Genomic DNA, 13,006 nt, shown 5'->3' with positions numbered 1-13,006 from the left:
TATAATTTAAAATTTATTATAAAATAAAAGCAATTTAGTAAAAGATGAACAAGAAATGGAGATAGAGAGAAGGAAGAGATTTTCTTCTTCAATTGTGTGTATTTTCTTATCTATTACAAGGCCTTTATATAGGCATGAAAAGTGAAGAAAAATATGTCATTGAATATGTCATTAAGCATAGAAATATGTCATTGAATATGTCATTAAGCATTTGAGAAAATCACGGAGGAAGAGTAGACATCCACCATAATTTGATTTTTCTTATAACCCCCCCCCCTCCCCCTCCTTGGATGTCCATAGATAATGTGCCTCGTTAAAACTTTATTAGGAAAAAACCCTATGGGAAAAAAATCCTAATGAAGGAAAAAGAGTACACATGTTTAGAAATACGCCTTTTGGTTGCCTCGTTAAAAACCTTGCAAGAAAAATCCAGTGGGACAAAACCTTGTAAGGGAAAAAGAGTACAACGCGTATTAACTCCCCCTGATGAGAGCATTAATTCACATCCTTGAGCCTTCGCATCCCAATCTTGTACACTAGTTTCTTGAAAGTTGACGTCGGTAGAGATTTGGTGAACATATCAGCCATATTATCACTTGAACGGATCTGTTGCACATTGATATCACCATTCTTTTGAAGATCATGTGTGAAAAATAACTTTGGTAAAATTTGCTTTGTCCTGTCCCCTTTATGAATCCTCCCTTCAATTGGGCTATGCATGTTGCATTGTCTTCATACAAAATTGTGGGTAGTTTGTCACACTTCAAACCACATTTGTCTCGAATAAGATGTATTATAGACCTCAACCATACACATTCTCGACTTGCTTCATGAATAACAATTATCTCAGCATGATTAAATGAAGTAGCCACGATTGATTGCTTAGTCGATCGCCAAGATATGGCAGTGTCTCCATATGTAAACACATAGCATGTTTGAGATCGAGCCTTGTGTGGATCATATAAATACCCAGTATCGGCATAACCAATAAGATCGGGACTGAAATTATTATCATAAAATAATCCCATATCGGTAGTCCCTTTTAGATATCGCAATATGTGTTTGATTCCATTCCAATGTCTCCTTGTAGGAGCAGAGCTATATCTTGTTAAGACATTAACTGAAAAAGTTATGTCAGACCTTGTAATGTTAGAAAGATACATTAGTGCACCAATTGCACTAAGATATGATACTTCGGGACCAAGAAGCTCTTCATTATTTTCATGATGTCGGAATGGATGTGCTTTATCCATATATAATCGCTTTAAAATTATTTTAGTGTATGCTGGTTGATGGATAAAAATTCTATCTTTCATATACTCAATTTGTAGACTAAGACAAAATTTTGTCTTTCCAAGATCTTTCATTTCAAATTCTTTCTTTAAATAGTCTACTGCTTTAGGAAGCTCCCTAGGAGTTCCAATGATATTTAAATCATCAACATACACGGTGATTATAACAAATTTAAATCCAAATCTTTTTATAAAGACACAAGGACAAATTGAATCATTCTTGTACCCTTCTTTCAACAGGTACTCACTCAGGCGATTATACCACATGCGCCCTGATTCTTTCAACCCGTATAAGAATTTTTGAAGCTTTATTTAATAAATTTCTTGAAAACCTTAATATGCTTCAGATCAATTTAAATCCTCAATGATTTCTATTATACGCATATCATATTTTTCTTGTATTGCCAGATTAAAACCTGAAATGGCGACATCCATCACAGGAGAACATGTCTCCATATAATCAATGTTAGGATATTTATAAATTTTCTTGTGACACAAGTCGTCTTTATGTTTATCGACTTGACTTTTTTTTTTCCGCACAAGAACACATTTATACCTCCACTGGCTTTATACTTTCAGATGTTGGGACTATCCGTCCAACTTCATATTTTTCAGGTGAAATTAATTTTCATTGCGTATTTTTTATTTGGCCAATTATTTATCTGTCCAAATTTTATGACAGATTTGAGCTCAAGATCCTCCTCAATATTAATAATATTGAGCGCTACATTATATTAACAATATCGTCAACGATCATTTTATATCGGTTCTATTATTACCCAATAAAGACATAACTTATTGAGATCTCTTTATCTTATTATCTTCAGGTACCTGAGCCTCTCCCATGAGGTCTTATGAAGTGTTATGTCGTGGTGCTCTTCTAGAACACTTGCCTCCTTATTATGATCATCTTAAACATTTGCTCTTCTCCTTCTTCAAGGAGTTTTATCTTTGGAACCGATTAGTCTATTATGCTTCATGCATGCCACAGACTCTATTCATTATGAACTTTATTTTATTTGGAGCATTAGCATCTGAATATGACATTTAGCTTTGGGTCAGCAAATACGCCTGGCAATATTTTACAAATGAATTATCACTGGAAATTCAAGTTCACATTTTCTCGTACGAGGATCTAGATGTACTCATAATAATTCATTACATGCATTACTTTTTCAGCTGCCCATTTTCTTCCCCTATTGTTGGAATCACCAACAAATATCTCTAGCCTTATTTGGGGATCCATCTTTGTGCATTGTGGTGGAATAATTAAATCATATAGCACATTCATATTTCTAGATGGAAATTATTTGATTTCAGACCCTGAACCGATTGTGATAAGGAGAATTTATCATAACTTGGCTAGATGCGTACAAGTGCTGTTGTATATTAAATAATATATCATATACCAAATTTTATTTTGGCAATTTTGTTCTCATAACCAATGGTTTAGATATAATTGGAGGTATACAATTTCTGTTAAACCAACTTGGATTTAAACCAGTATTATCAAGATAAATCATCATAATTTATATTATGGAACTGTGCTCTAATAATTTGAGCAATCAATCTTGCAAAAGCCAAACTGCAAGTTGATAACAAATGCACATATGACCATATAATAGATGCATCTATTAAAATCATATAATAGTAAACGGTCCACATGGAAGGTGACTGGGCCCATATTTATCATCTTTTATTCGTTCCATAAATCAAGGGATTCAATCCCAACCTTAACTGGTATATCATGAGAATAAGCAGCAGAAGAGAATTCTTGAAGAATCTTATATTTCTTCAATATATGCCAATGTAATTCTCAATTAAATTTTCGCATCATAATTGAACCGAGATGGTCAACCGGTCATGCCAACTAATATTTATTTCAGTAAACATCTAGTTTACTTATGGCTTGTGATTGCATCATCATGCTTATACTTGTGTAGTACAAATAGACGAAAAGTCAGGTAACATTTCATATTTACCCGGTATGATTATAGTAATATAAAGATATTCAATCTTCTTTTCATTTATAGTCTCAATATGCCAACCACTTTGGCTAATATATTTGTAAATCAAAATGTTTCTTTTGAGACTTACTACAAGATTAATGTCATGAACAATTTCATTCATTCGGGTAGTAACAAATTAGTTCTTTCAGATCTCTTAACTGCTTTTGTACTACAAGATCTTTTGTCACAGCATCCATATAATGAATGTCTCCTTCACAAAGAGAATCATATTATAATAATTGTCATATTCAAAATCATCATAAGAAAAATAATTTCTTGCTTTAATTTTGCTTTTAATAACTTTCATAAGGCTTGACAAAATATTTGGCGTATCATATGTATGCGACCAATGATATATTCATGTAAGTACACAATAATATTCATTATCTTTCTTTGTCTCAAACCCCCCTTAGAGGTGAGTTGTAGTATTTATCCAACCATGCACTAGTACATTATTATACATAATCTTTATCACATATATATTTTCACATTCACTTTCAGGAATGAGTATGCATTCTCAATGTTTATCACATGTCACATTCTCTTCAAAGAATGGAGTATAATCATACAATGTGCTTTATTTTATTTTTTTCATACCAATTTGATGGTAAACATTGTCTTGTTCTCCCTTTTTATAATTACCATAGTGATAACTATTATTATTTTGGCCTTTCGCACGCCCACATTCATTTTTCAACCACTTGTCTTTATTTAGACTTATCATGCACTGCTATCACATTCACTTCAAGAATGGAGCAAATCAAGTGGGACAAGCTTCATGTTTTTTCATGAAAAAAATATTATTTTTTCTTTAGTTATTATTATTATTATTATTATTATTATTATTATTATTATTATTATTATTATTATTATTATTATTATTATTATTATTATTATTATTATCAATATGGTGCATTAGGACTCAAACCCAATGCCTTACCCATATAAAGGCATGCTAGGCCATAATGCGTTGGAACTTGAATCCTGCGTCTTTTTATCAACATAGTGCGTTGGGACTTGAACCCATCGTCTTACCCTCAATCTTTGGCATAATAGGCCAAAATTCACTAGGACTCGCACTCGAGCCTTTAAAATATTATTACTTCATAATTATAGGCATAAGTAAATTAACTTTCAAGAAGACATATATAACTATTTCAATCTTGAAACAGTTCCTCTGCAACAAAAATGCTAGATAGGATATATGCCTTTTTAAAAAAAAATGATACAATTATTTTTATATTTTAATAAATTAATTAGGGAAAAGATGCAGATAACCTATAACCACTTATATTTCAAAGACTATAAGAACTTCACCAAAAATATCCAATACGGAGGAATGAGCCTTATATTTCCAGCAAAAATATTTAAGGCTTAATGCATAACTGTGACTATTATAAATTATAACTATAATGAGTTTATATTGATTGTATATTCGAATGCCAAATTTGCAAGGTACTGTAAAATCGCCTACATATTTGATAATTTTGCTTTCAATGAAATACATCATGTGATGGTAAAAATATTATTACTAAATTACCTTAATAATTATCTATCATAGTATGTAAAAGGTCAGAACATATATATATACGTTGGAATATTATATTTGTCCTATAAGAGATGTAGCAAATAAAGACATATCTTTCCAGTTCTTTATTTCAGTGGATACAATTGAAAAAAATATTTTAACTAAATACTGCACATAAAGTTAATGCAAAGATATGGAAATATGAATGGGTTTAGATGGATGTAAAACTTATCTTTGTATTATCATCCAAGATATTTTTCATTGTACTTGATCTCATTGTCTGCTTATAATTTACATAGTCTTGACGTAGAAGATCATGAAATGAGCAATTCGTGCCGATAACGTATTATAAAATAAAAGCAATTTAGTAAAGCATGAACAAGACATGTTGTTATGAAATAAAAGCAACTTAGTAAAACATGAACAAGATATGTTGTTATATATGAAATAAAAGTAATTTAGTAAAAGATGAACAAGAAATGGAGATAGAGAGAAGGAAGAGATTTTCTTCTTCAATTTTGTGTATTTTCTTATCTATTACAAGGCCTTTATATAGGCATGAAAAGTGAAGAAAAATATGTCATTGAATATGTCATTAAGCATAGAAATATGTCATTGAATATGTCATTAAACATTTGAGAAAATCATGGAGGAAGAGTAGACATCCACCATAATTTGATTTTTCTTATAACAAAATTCCATTATTCCCTCCTTTTTAAAACTAGTTTCTGAAAACATTGCATTGTACATGCGTCTCAATTAATACGACAGTAAATTTATAAAGAAAAAATCCAAACTCTAAAGTGTTGAACAATCTGCTTATTAGAATAACTTGATTACAGTATGCTAAATTTGTGCTTATGTTACAGCTTTAGAGATGACTTTTCACGAACATATATGTCTGTTCAATTTAAGGACCCCCAATATTCCAAACTAACTCAACAACCTCATCGTTTATATTTCTATATAACTTATGTGTACCGTCAAGAGAAATTAAAAAAATGAAAAGTAAAGGTAAAAGTAACGGTTGATCAGTGAGAGGAATTGTTATATGAATATTGAATTTAATCTAGTAAACTTGTCAAATTCCTCATAAAATTGGTGAACTTAAAAAAGATTTTTCTTGCATTGGTAAATTTACTGGCCTTACACAATTGTGATTGGCTGATGGCATATATATGATTACAAATTTCAAATTTTCTTTTTTTTTTTCTTAACTTTTTTTTGTTTAGTTTCTAGTATGCGTGGAACATATTTCTGTGGGAAAAATAGCAGGAAAAAAAGGAGGTCCCTTATATACTATTGGTCATATCATGGCACAAGATAATAATAATAAGACACCGACGAAAATGAAGCAAGTGTATTGAAAAGTCACTGGATTTTGTGAAGCAATTATTTTTTTTATGAATTTTATAATCTTACAATCACACAATTATGATGGCATATATATGAATTATGATCACAACTTTCAAAAAATTTCCTTTTCTTCTTAAACTTTTTGTCTAGTTTCTAGTATGGGTGGAATATATTTCTAGGGAAAATAGCAGAAAAAAAAGAAAGAAAAGAAGCGGATTGAAAACACTTGATTTTGTGAAGCAAAAAGCGAAGGGACTTGCCAGATTTTTTTTAAAGGCCAAAAGCATTTATTTTTTAATTTTATCATACTAAAAATATTTTATTAACCAAAATGATCAATATACAGTTATACACAACTGACTCATGTGACTCTAGAGTCAGATCCTACAAAAATAACCAAAGTAAAACACTAGCCTAGACTACATAAGCTATCAGTAGCCAACATAATTAAACATTTACCAATTAGCAGCCAACATTAAATATTTACCAAACAAATACACTTACCAAAGTTTTTTTTTTTTTTAAATCAAAGACTTTTAAATGTTTACCAAACAAATGCAATTACCAAAAACAGAAAACTTTTCTGCAAAAAAAAAAAGATAAAAAAGAAGAAGAAGGGCCCATAATTAAGTTCCTTTTTGATAAGTGCCTTAATATGGACAAATGATATATTGATCGAGTGCATCTTTATTTCAAGATACTAATCTTATAATTCCCCTTCAGCGTGTACACTATCTCAATAAATAAAAAAATTTCAAGAAATCGTATAAATATTATATTAAAATATTATATTTGAGTTATAAAATAAAAGTGTATATTCCTGAAAATAATAAATATTGATCATGTGTGCCTAACTCAATAAAAGAAAAACATACCCCATAAAAATTTTCAATTATCCGTCAATATATTTAATTAATACTTTGTTCTAATGTTATAATTTCATCACTCCAAATTCAAAAATTATCATTAACCTTCTCAGTTTCAACAAACATAAGATTTACGAGATTTATGATTTTCGTTTCAGAATTCTAATAATGCATTAACCAACCGAGAAACCAAACCTTAGTGTCCATATTATTTTATTTACTAGTTTTTGGGTATGCACTTTGCGTGTGTACTCTGTCTCAATAAATTAAAATTTTAAAAAATCACATTAATATTTTATTAAAAAGTTATTTGAGGTATATGATAGAAGTTAAATGAAAAAAATAAACTCCTAAAAATAATGATTGTTGAACATATTTAGATAACTGTGATAATAGTAAGAAACACAATCTCATAAGAAGTCCTCAATCAGCTTGGTCACTATATATTCAACTTGAATATTACCCAGTTTTATGATTACATTACTTTAAATTTTGAATACATATCCTTAAGATATAGGAGTTTTTTCTGAATTTTTGTTAGAAAAGCTATATATTCTTAAGTTTATTCTAGAAGACACAAACTCGGTTAACAACTAACAAAAGACAATTTTTTTTATTTTTTCTCGTAAAAATTATACTATTTCTATCAATAAAAAGTACTCTAGTAATTATTTTCAAATGATTATCAATGAATCACTATCGCAAAAGTAGAATATATTAATTATATTTTGATTAATCTACTCTTTTCAAGCATATAAACCATGTATCCGGATGCATTCGAATCAGGTCTTTTATGATTATAATGGAATTTTTGTAGTTGATTCTGAAAGGACTACATTAATATTATTCTAAAAATAGTGAAGATACGAAATCCAATCAAAATTAGAAGAAAAGATATTTCTACAAACTGAAATAAAACATTTAATGTAACATTGTGAAAAAAATAGAAATACTCACAAGCCTAAAACTCTAGAGATCACTTTCATAAGTTCTTACCTCTTGGCCCCTATTCTTTTTTTTAATATTCTGAATCTTTTAAATCTTTTTCACAATCTTTAGTTCATCCACCAAAAAGACTGTAATAATCCGGTAGAAGACGAATATATGGTGAATATGAAGTAGACTAAGGTTGTTTTACATGCAAGTTTCAACTATATTAAAGAATGACTTTCACATATTAACGTTCATAGTCAAAACATTGAAATAGTGGGTTGCGCACCCCTCCACTTCCAACCAAGAGGTTGTGAGTCCGAGTCACTCCAAGAGCAAGGTGGAGAGTCCTTGGAGGGAGGGAGCCGATGGTCTATCGGAAACAACCTCTCTACTCAAGGGTAAGGGTAAGGTCTCACTGCAACAAAATATATCTGTAGCTACGAAATCTAAGCTACAAATCTAAATTTCGTAGCTATTACTCAATAATAGCCACAAAAATTAGAATTTCATGGCTATCTATAAATTCTTAAAATTTCTTAGCCGCAAAACTAAATTTACAAAGCTAATTCATTATTTTTGCTATAATTACTAATTTTCGTGGCAATAACTACCTAAACAGCTACAAACTTATTGTTACAGTAAAATTTCATAGCTAATCATAAGTCTTTGTCACTGGTTAAAAGTTACTGTAGCAATAGCATAATTTTAGCCACAATAAAGTTTTTGAAACAAATTGTTGTAGCTAAATAAATATTTTGCTTCAAGTTATAAAATATTGTGACAATAGTTGACTTAATAGCTACGATTATGTGTCATGACAAAATAATATAGCCACAAATATTTTGATATGATATAGCCACAATTTTGCTTCAATTTTTAAATAAATCGTGGCAATAGTCGGCTTAATAACTACAATTATTTGTCATAAATGATATAGCCACGTATTTATTTTTGTGGCAAAATTTTATAGCTATTCATAAGTTTTTGCAACGACTCGAAGCTTCGTGTGGGAATAATAACATTTTAGTCACATTAAATTAGTTAAAACACAATCTTGTAGCTAATTGATATTTTTGCTTCAAGTTAAAAATAAAACGATACAAATAGTTAGCTTAATAGTTCCAATTATTTGTCATGACAAAATGAATAGTAGACAATTACCTTTCATAATTGACCATAACTATATATATTGTCATACATTTGAGGTTATCATTGCTGTAATAATATGTTAAATATAATAAATTAGCTGCAAAAAAAATTTGTGGAAGAATTCTTTTACTTCGACTATGAAAGTCATGACAAGAGTTAGCCTAAAAATTATATGCAGTTATGAAAAAATAATTTCATATAGAAATTTGGAAAAACAACAATGTATATAACTTGAAGAATTAATTAACTTCTAAATAAGAAAGATTAAAATGAAAAGCATCTTCAATCTTAAAATAGAATTTAAACAGAATAAAAATTAAACTGAAAAAAGTATAGTAAAATAGCGAGGGGTTTGCAACGAAAAATGAAATTCATTGCTAGTATTTGTACTAACATATAGCAGAAGATCTAGAAACAAAACTTCTATCGCTAACTTTATTATTCATTTTAATTTTTAGATTTAATCATTATAATATCAATCAATTTTTAGATACATTTGTTGTATTTTAAAATCAAACTTACTTCCCCTATATTATAAAAAGCTTACACTTACACCCTCTATGAGGTAAATGTATAACTAAGTTTATTAAAATAAAACTATTAAATAATAAATTACAATTATAGCATTATTCATGTACTTATATTTCTAAAATTTTAAAAAGAGGATTAACATTTTTGTTGAAAATCTTTATTCATGCAGTTGATTAAAAAGAATAATAAATATTTTATGAAATATGCATCTTTCTTAACTCTTAAACATGAAATGAACCCAAAATACTTAATTATATAACTAGAATTGTTATATATTTGACAAAATAGTTTTATCTTCCAAAAGTCTTTAACTATAATGATACAATTCTTTTTTTTTCTCTCTAAAAATATGTAAGCCTCTTATATAATGAAAATCCTACACAAATAAAATAGCATACAACAAATTTAAGATAATTTTTCAGCGGTTCAATAAATAAACAAACTAAAATAAAATTGAGTTATTCATACGTAATAAGAATTTTATAATTAATTAAAAATACAGATAACTTACATGTTTAAAATTTAAGAAAGTTTTCACTAATAGTTGCATATCTTATCAAGCAATTTATATTTAATCACACACGTGAATAAAAATTTTCAACAAAAATATTTATCTTCTCTATTAAATTTTATAAAAATAATACTTAGAACATTTTATTTAAAATTTTAATTTTTTAATAAGTATATTTTAATATACATTTAGTTATGGATGTACCTTAGAGGAAGTGTAACCATAGGATTTTCATATTTTTAGGGGATATAAGCATTTAATTTTACTATATATAGTTACACGAAGATTTGAGAGTTTAATATGGTTGACATCCAAGTCCATAGAAAAATTGATTATATTATAATTATTATTAAACAAGTTTTACGTACAGTCAAATTTTGTTCTGATATTTTTTTGTTGCTATAGCGAAACATCGTTATAGAGGATACGTATTATAACATAACATAAAAATCGATAATGAGAAAAACTTGACTTTTATAGTGAGTGGTTATTGTATAAGGATGTTATTATAGATAAGTCTGACTATATAAGTTTCAATTATAATTAAAAAAAATGGAATTATATCCCACAATTATGTGCACGACTAATTATATCAAATTTAAACAACTATAATCTTTACTAACTTCATTGTACAATAAATTATTTATATTACTGAATCAAAGAATTAAGAATTTAATATAATTCGTATACAGAAAGAGGATCTTGTCTTTCAAAAAATTGAGAATTTAATATTGCTTGATAAATGAGTTTATAAAAAATTAATTAGTATATAATAATTCATATCAAACTAAGTAGTACTTGTGATTTTCTAATATAATTTAAAAAAATATGTAATTATACAGTAACTTTGTGCTTGTAATTATTTAGATTGATCACTAATTGTATTCAATTTGAATAAGCATAATTGTTTTTATAAATCTAATTAAACACTAAAATACGAATCTAATATAATAAAAATAGGAGTATATAACAAACTACTAATAATATCATATAGTATGCAAGAAACTTTAAAGAAAAAATTAATTTAGAATATCTTTATTTTATGCAAATAATTTATTTTTTCTATGTTACTTAACATAAATTATATATTTATTCTTTTTGTATTTTCGTAGGTAGTGTTCTTACTTATAACTGTTAGCACTTACATTTCTTTGCATTTACTGAATTAAGATGTATTAATTAAAAAATAAAAGAAAGCAAAATTATATTACATAAGTATATAACAACAAGTAAAAGAATGACAAACAGCAATTGCAATTGGCCCAAAGCAAAATCACCAAAACCTAAACTACATTCTGATCTCTTCAGCCGCCAATCCCACCCCCACATCCCCTTCCCCACTTTCCCAATTCTTTCTTCAACCATGGTTACACTAAAAAATGCGAGAACGACAGAGAAGAAGAGTGAGAGAGAACCCCATAGCTTATTTATTCTTGAGCAGAAGAGGTAAGCCCGTATCTTTATATTTTACGTTTGTGAATTTTCTCATACCTACTTGACATGAATTTTTGGTTTTAATTTTGCGAATTATTCAGCAATTTAATAATCTGCCCTATTTTTGATATATAGTGAGTGAAAATTTGAAGATTTTGAAGTGGTAATTTTGGGAGGAGCCATAGTTCATGGACTGTAACAACAAAGCAACATTACAAAATTGGGATGAAGATCCTTTAAGAAGTTTAAAAAGTCTACAGGTTTTTTAAACTTCTTTTGTTGCTTTGTACTTTTCTCTTTTGTTATCTGTTAAAAAATCTTGTAAAAGAATTATCATGAAATATTTCTTGTCTTATTGATATTCTATTAATATTTTTACTAATCGAACTTGCATCTTTGTATTGAAGTTGAAACTCAATTTTACCTGTTAAATATTCAATGAACTCATACAATTGTCAAATGTTGCCTTCTCCGACTAAAATACATCTTTTGGCCAAAAAGAATTAATCCATTTCAGTTGAAATTTTAGTCTAGTGCCAGACAGCATGATCCGCCTCCAATTACAAAGTGATTTGTAACTTAGAAAGCATCAATGAGACTCGGTTAAGATTCTTCTTAGTCTTTGCAAGCAATATGTCTTTAGCTTCATTAATTTTTGAAGCAATGTAGTGGCTACCTCTTGCATATGTGATCAGTTATTTTTTGCTTTGAGGCGTTAAAATACTTTATTCGTTGACAGGCAGATTCGTGAAGTTAGAGCAGCAATGACAAGTTAAGACTAAAGCTAAGGTGCAGTAGTCGGTGCTACTTAGGGAAGAGAGAAAGGCGAAGACGATGCTACTTTGTGTCTCAAGCAAGATGGTGTTGTAGAAGACTTACGTATCGTTCATTTTTTGAAATTTACAATTATGTGCAACTTGAAACCTATTGTGGAATGTAATTTTTTTTAATTCTTAGCTACATTGTAACAATTCTTATATGTATCTATTTTGGAATCTAAAATATTTGAATTTTAGCTGCAGGATAAAATTCTTGTGACCAATTATTTGTGGCAAATTCTTCAATTATAGCAATAAAAATTTAGAATTTGGGGCTACACATATATATAATTGATGGTTAATTTTTTCACTTTCCGTAGCAAATGATTAAACGATAGCTTTAATTCTATATATTTTATGGCAAAAAGAATGAATTCTTAGCTACATACCAAAATGTGTGGCAAATACTTCAATTATAGCTATAAATTTTTGAACTCGTAGCTAAATAAAAGAACAATTGCCACGAGACTGAGGTATAAAAATAGCCACAATATATGAATTTTCGTAGCAAACAAATTAATTCGTTTGCCACGATAAAACACCTTGTGGCTACAACATAAAGACTGCTACAAAGTTTAT

General features: G+C 28.5%; 1 long non-coding RNA gene across 2 annotated transcripts; it reads left to right on the top strand.

Annotated features, from left to right (window-relative positions):
• Positions 1-11,412: 11,412 nt before the first annotated feature.
• On the top strand, positions 11,413-12,660 carry LOC104092401 (uncharacterized). 2 transcript variants are annotated; one of them, XR_011409298.1, is made up of 3 exons: positions 11,413-11,621; positions 11,745-11,869; positions 12,353-12,660. It is a non-coding gene; the product is annotated as an uncharacterized lncRNA (long non-coding RNA). The 2 variants fall into 2 exon arrangements; XR_011409297.1 differs by having other exon boundaries at positions 12,349-12,659.
• The last annotated feature ends 346 nt before the right edge of the window (positions 12,661-13,006 follow it).

This window comes from Nicotiana tomentosiformis, chromosome 7, assembly GCF_000390325.3.
Source record: "Nicotiana tomentosiformis chromosome 7, ASM39032v3, whole genome shotgun sequence".
NCBI lineage: Eukaryota > Viridiplantae > Streptophyta > Magnoliopsida > Solanales > Solanaceae > Nicotiana > Nicotiana tomentosiformis.
The sequence above is the reverse complement of the archived record's forward strand: the minus strand, read 5'-3'. Positions and strand labels throughout refer to the sequence as shown.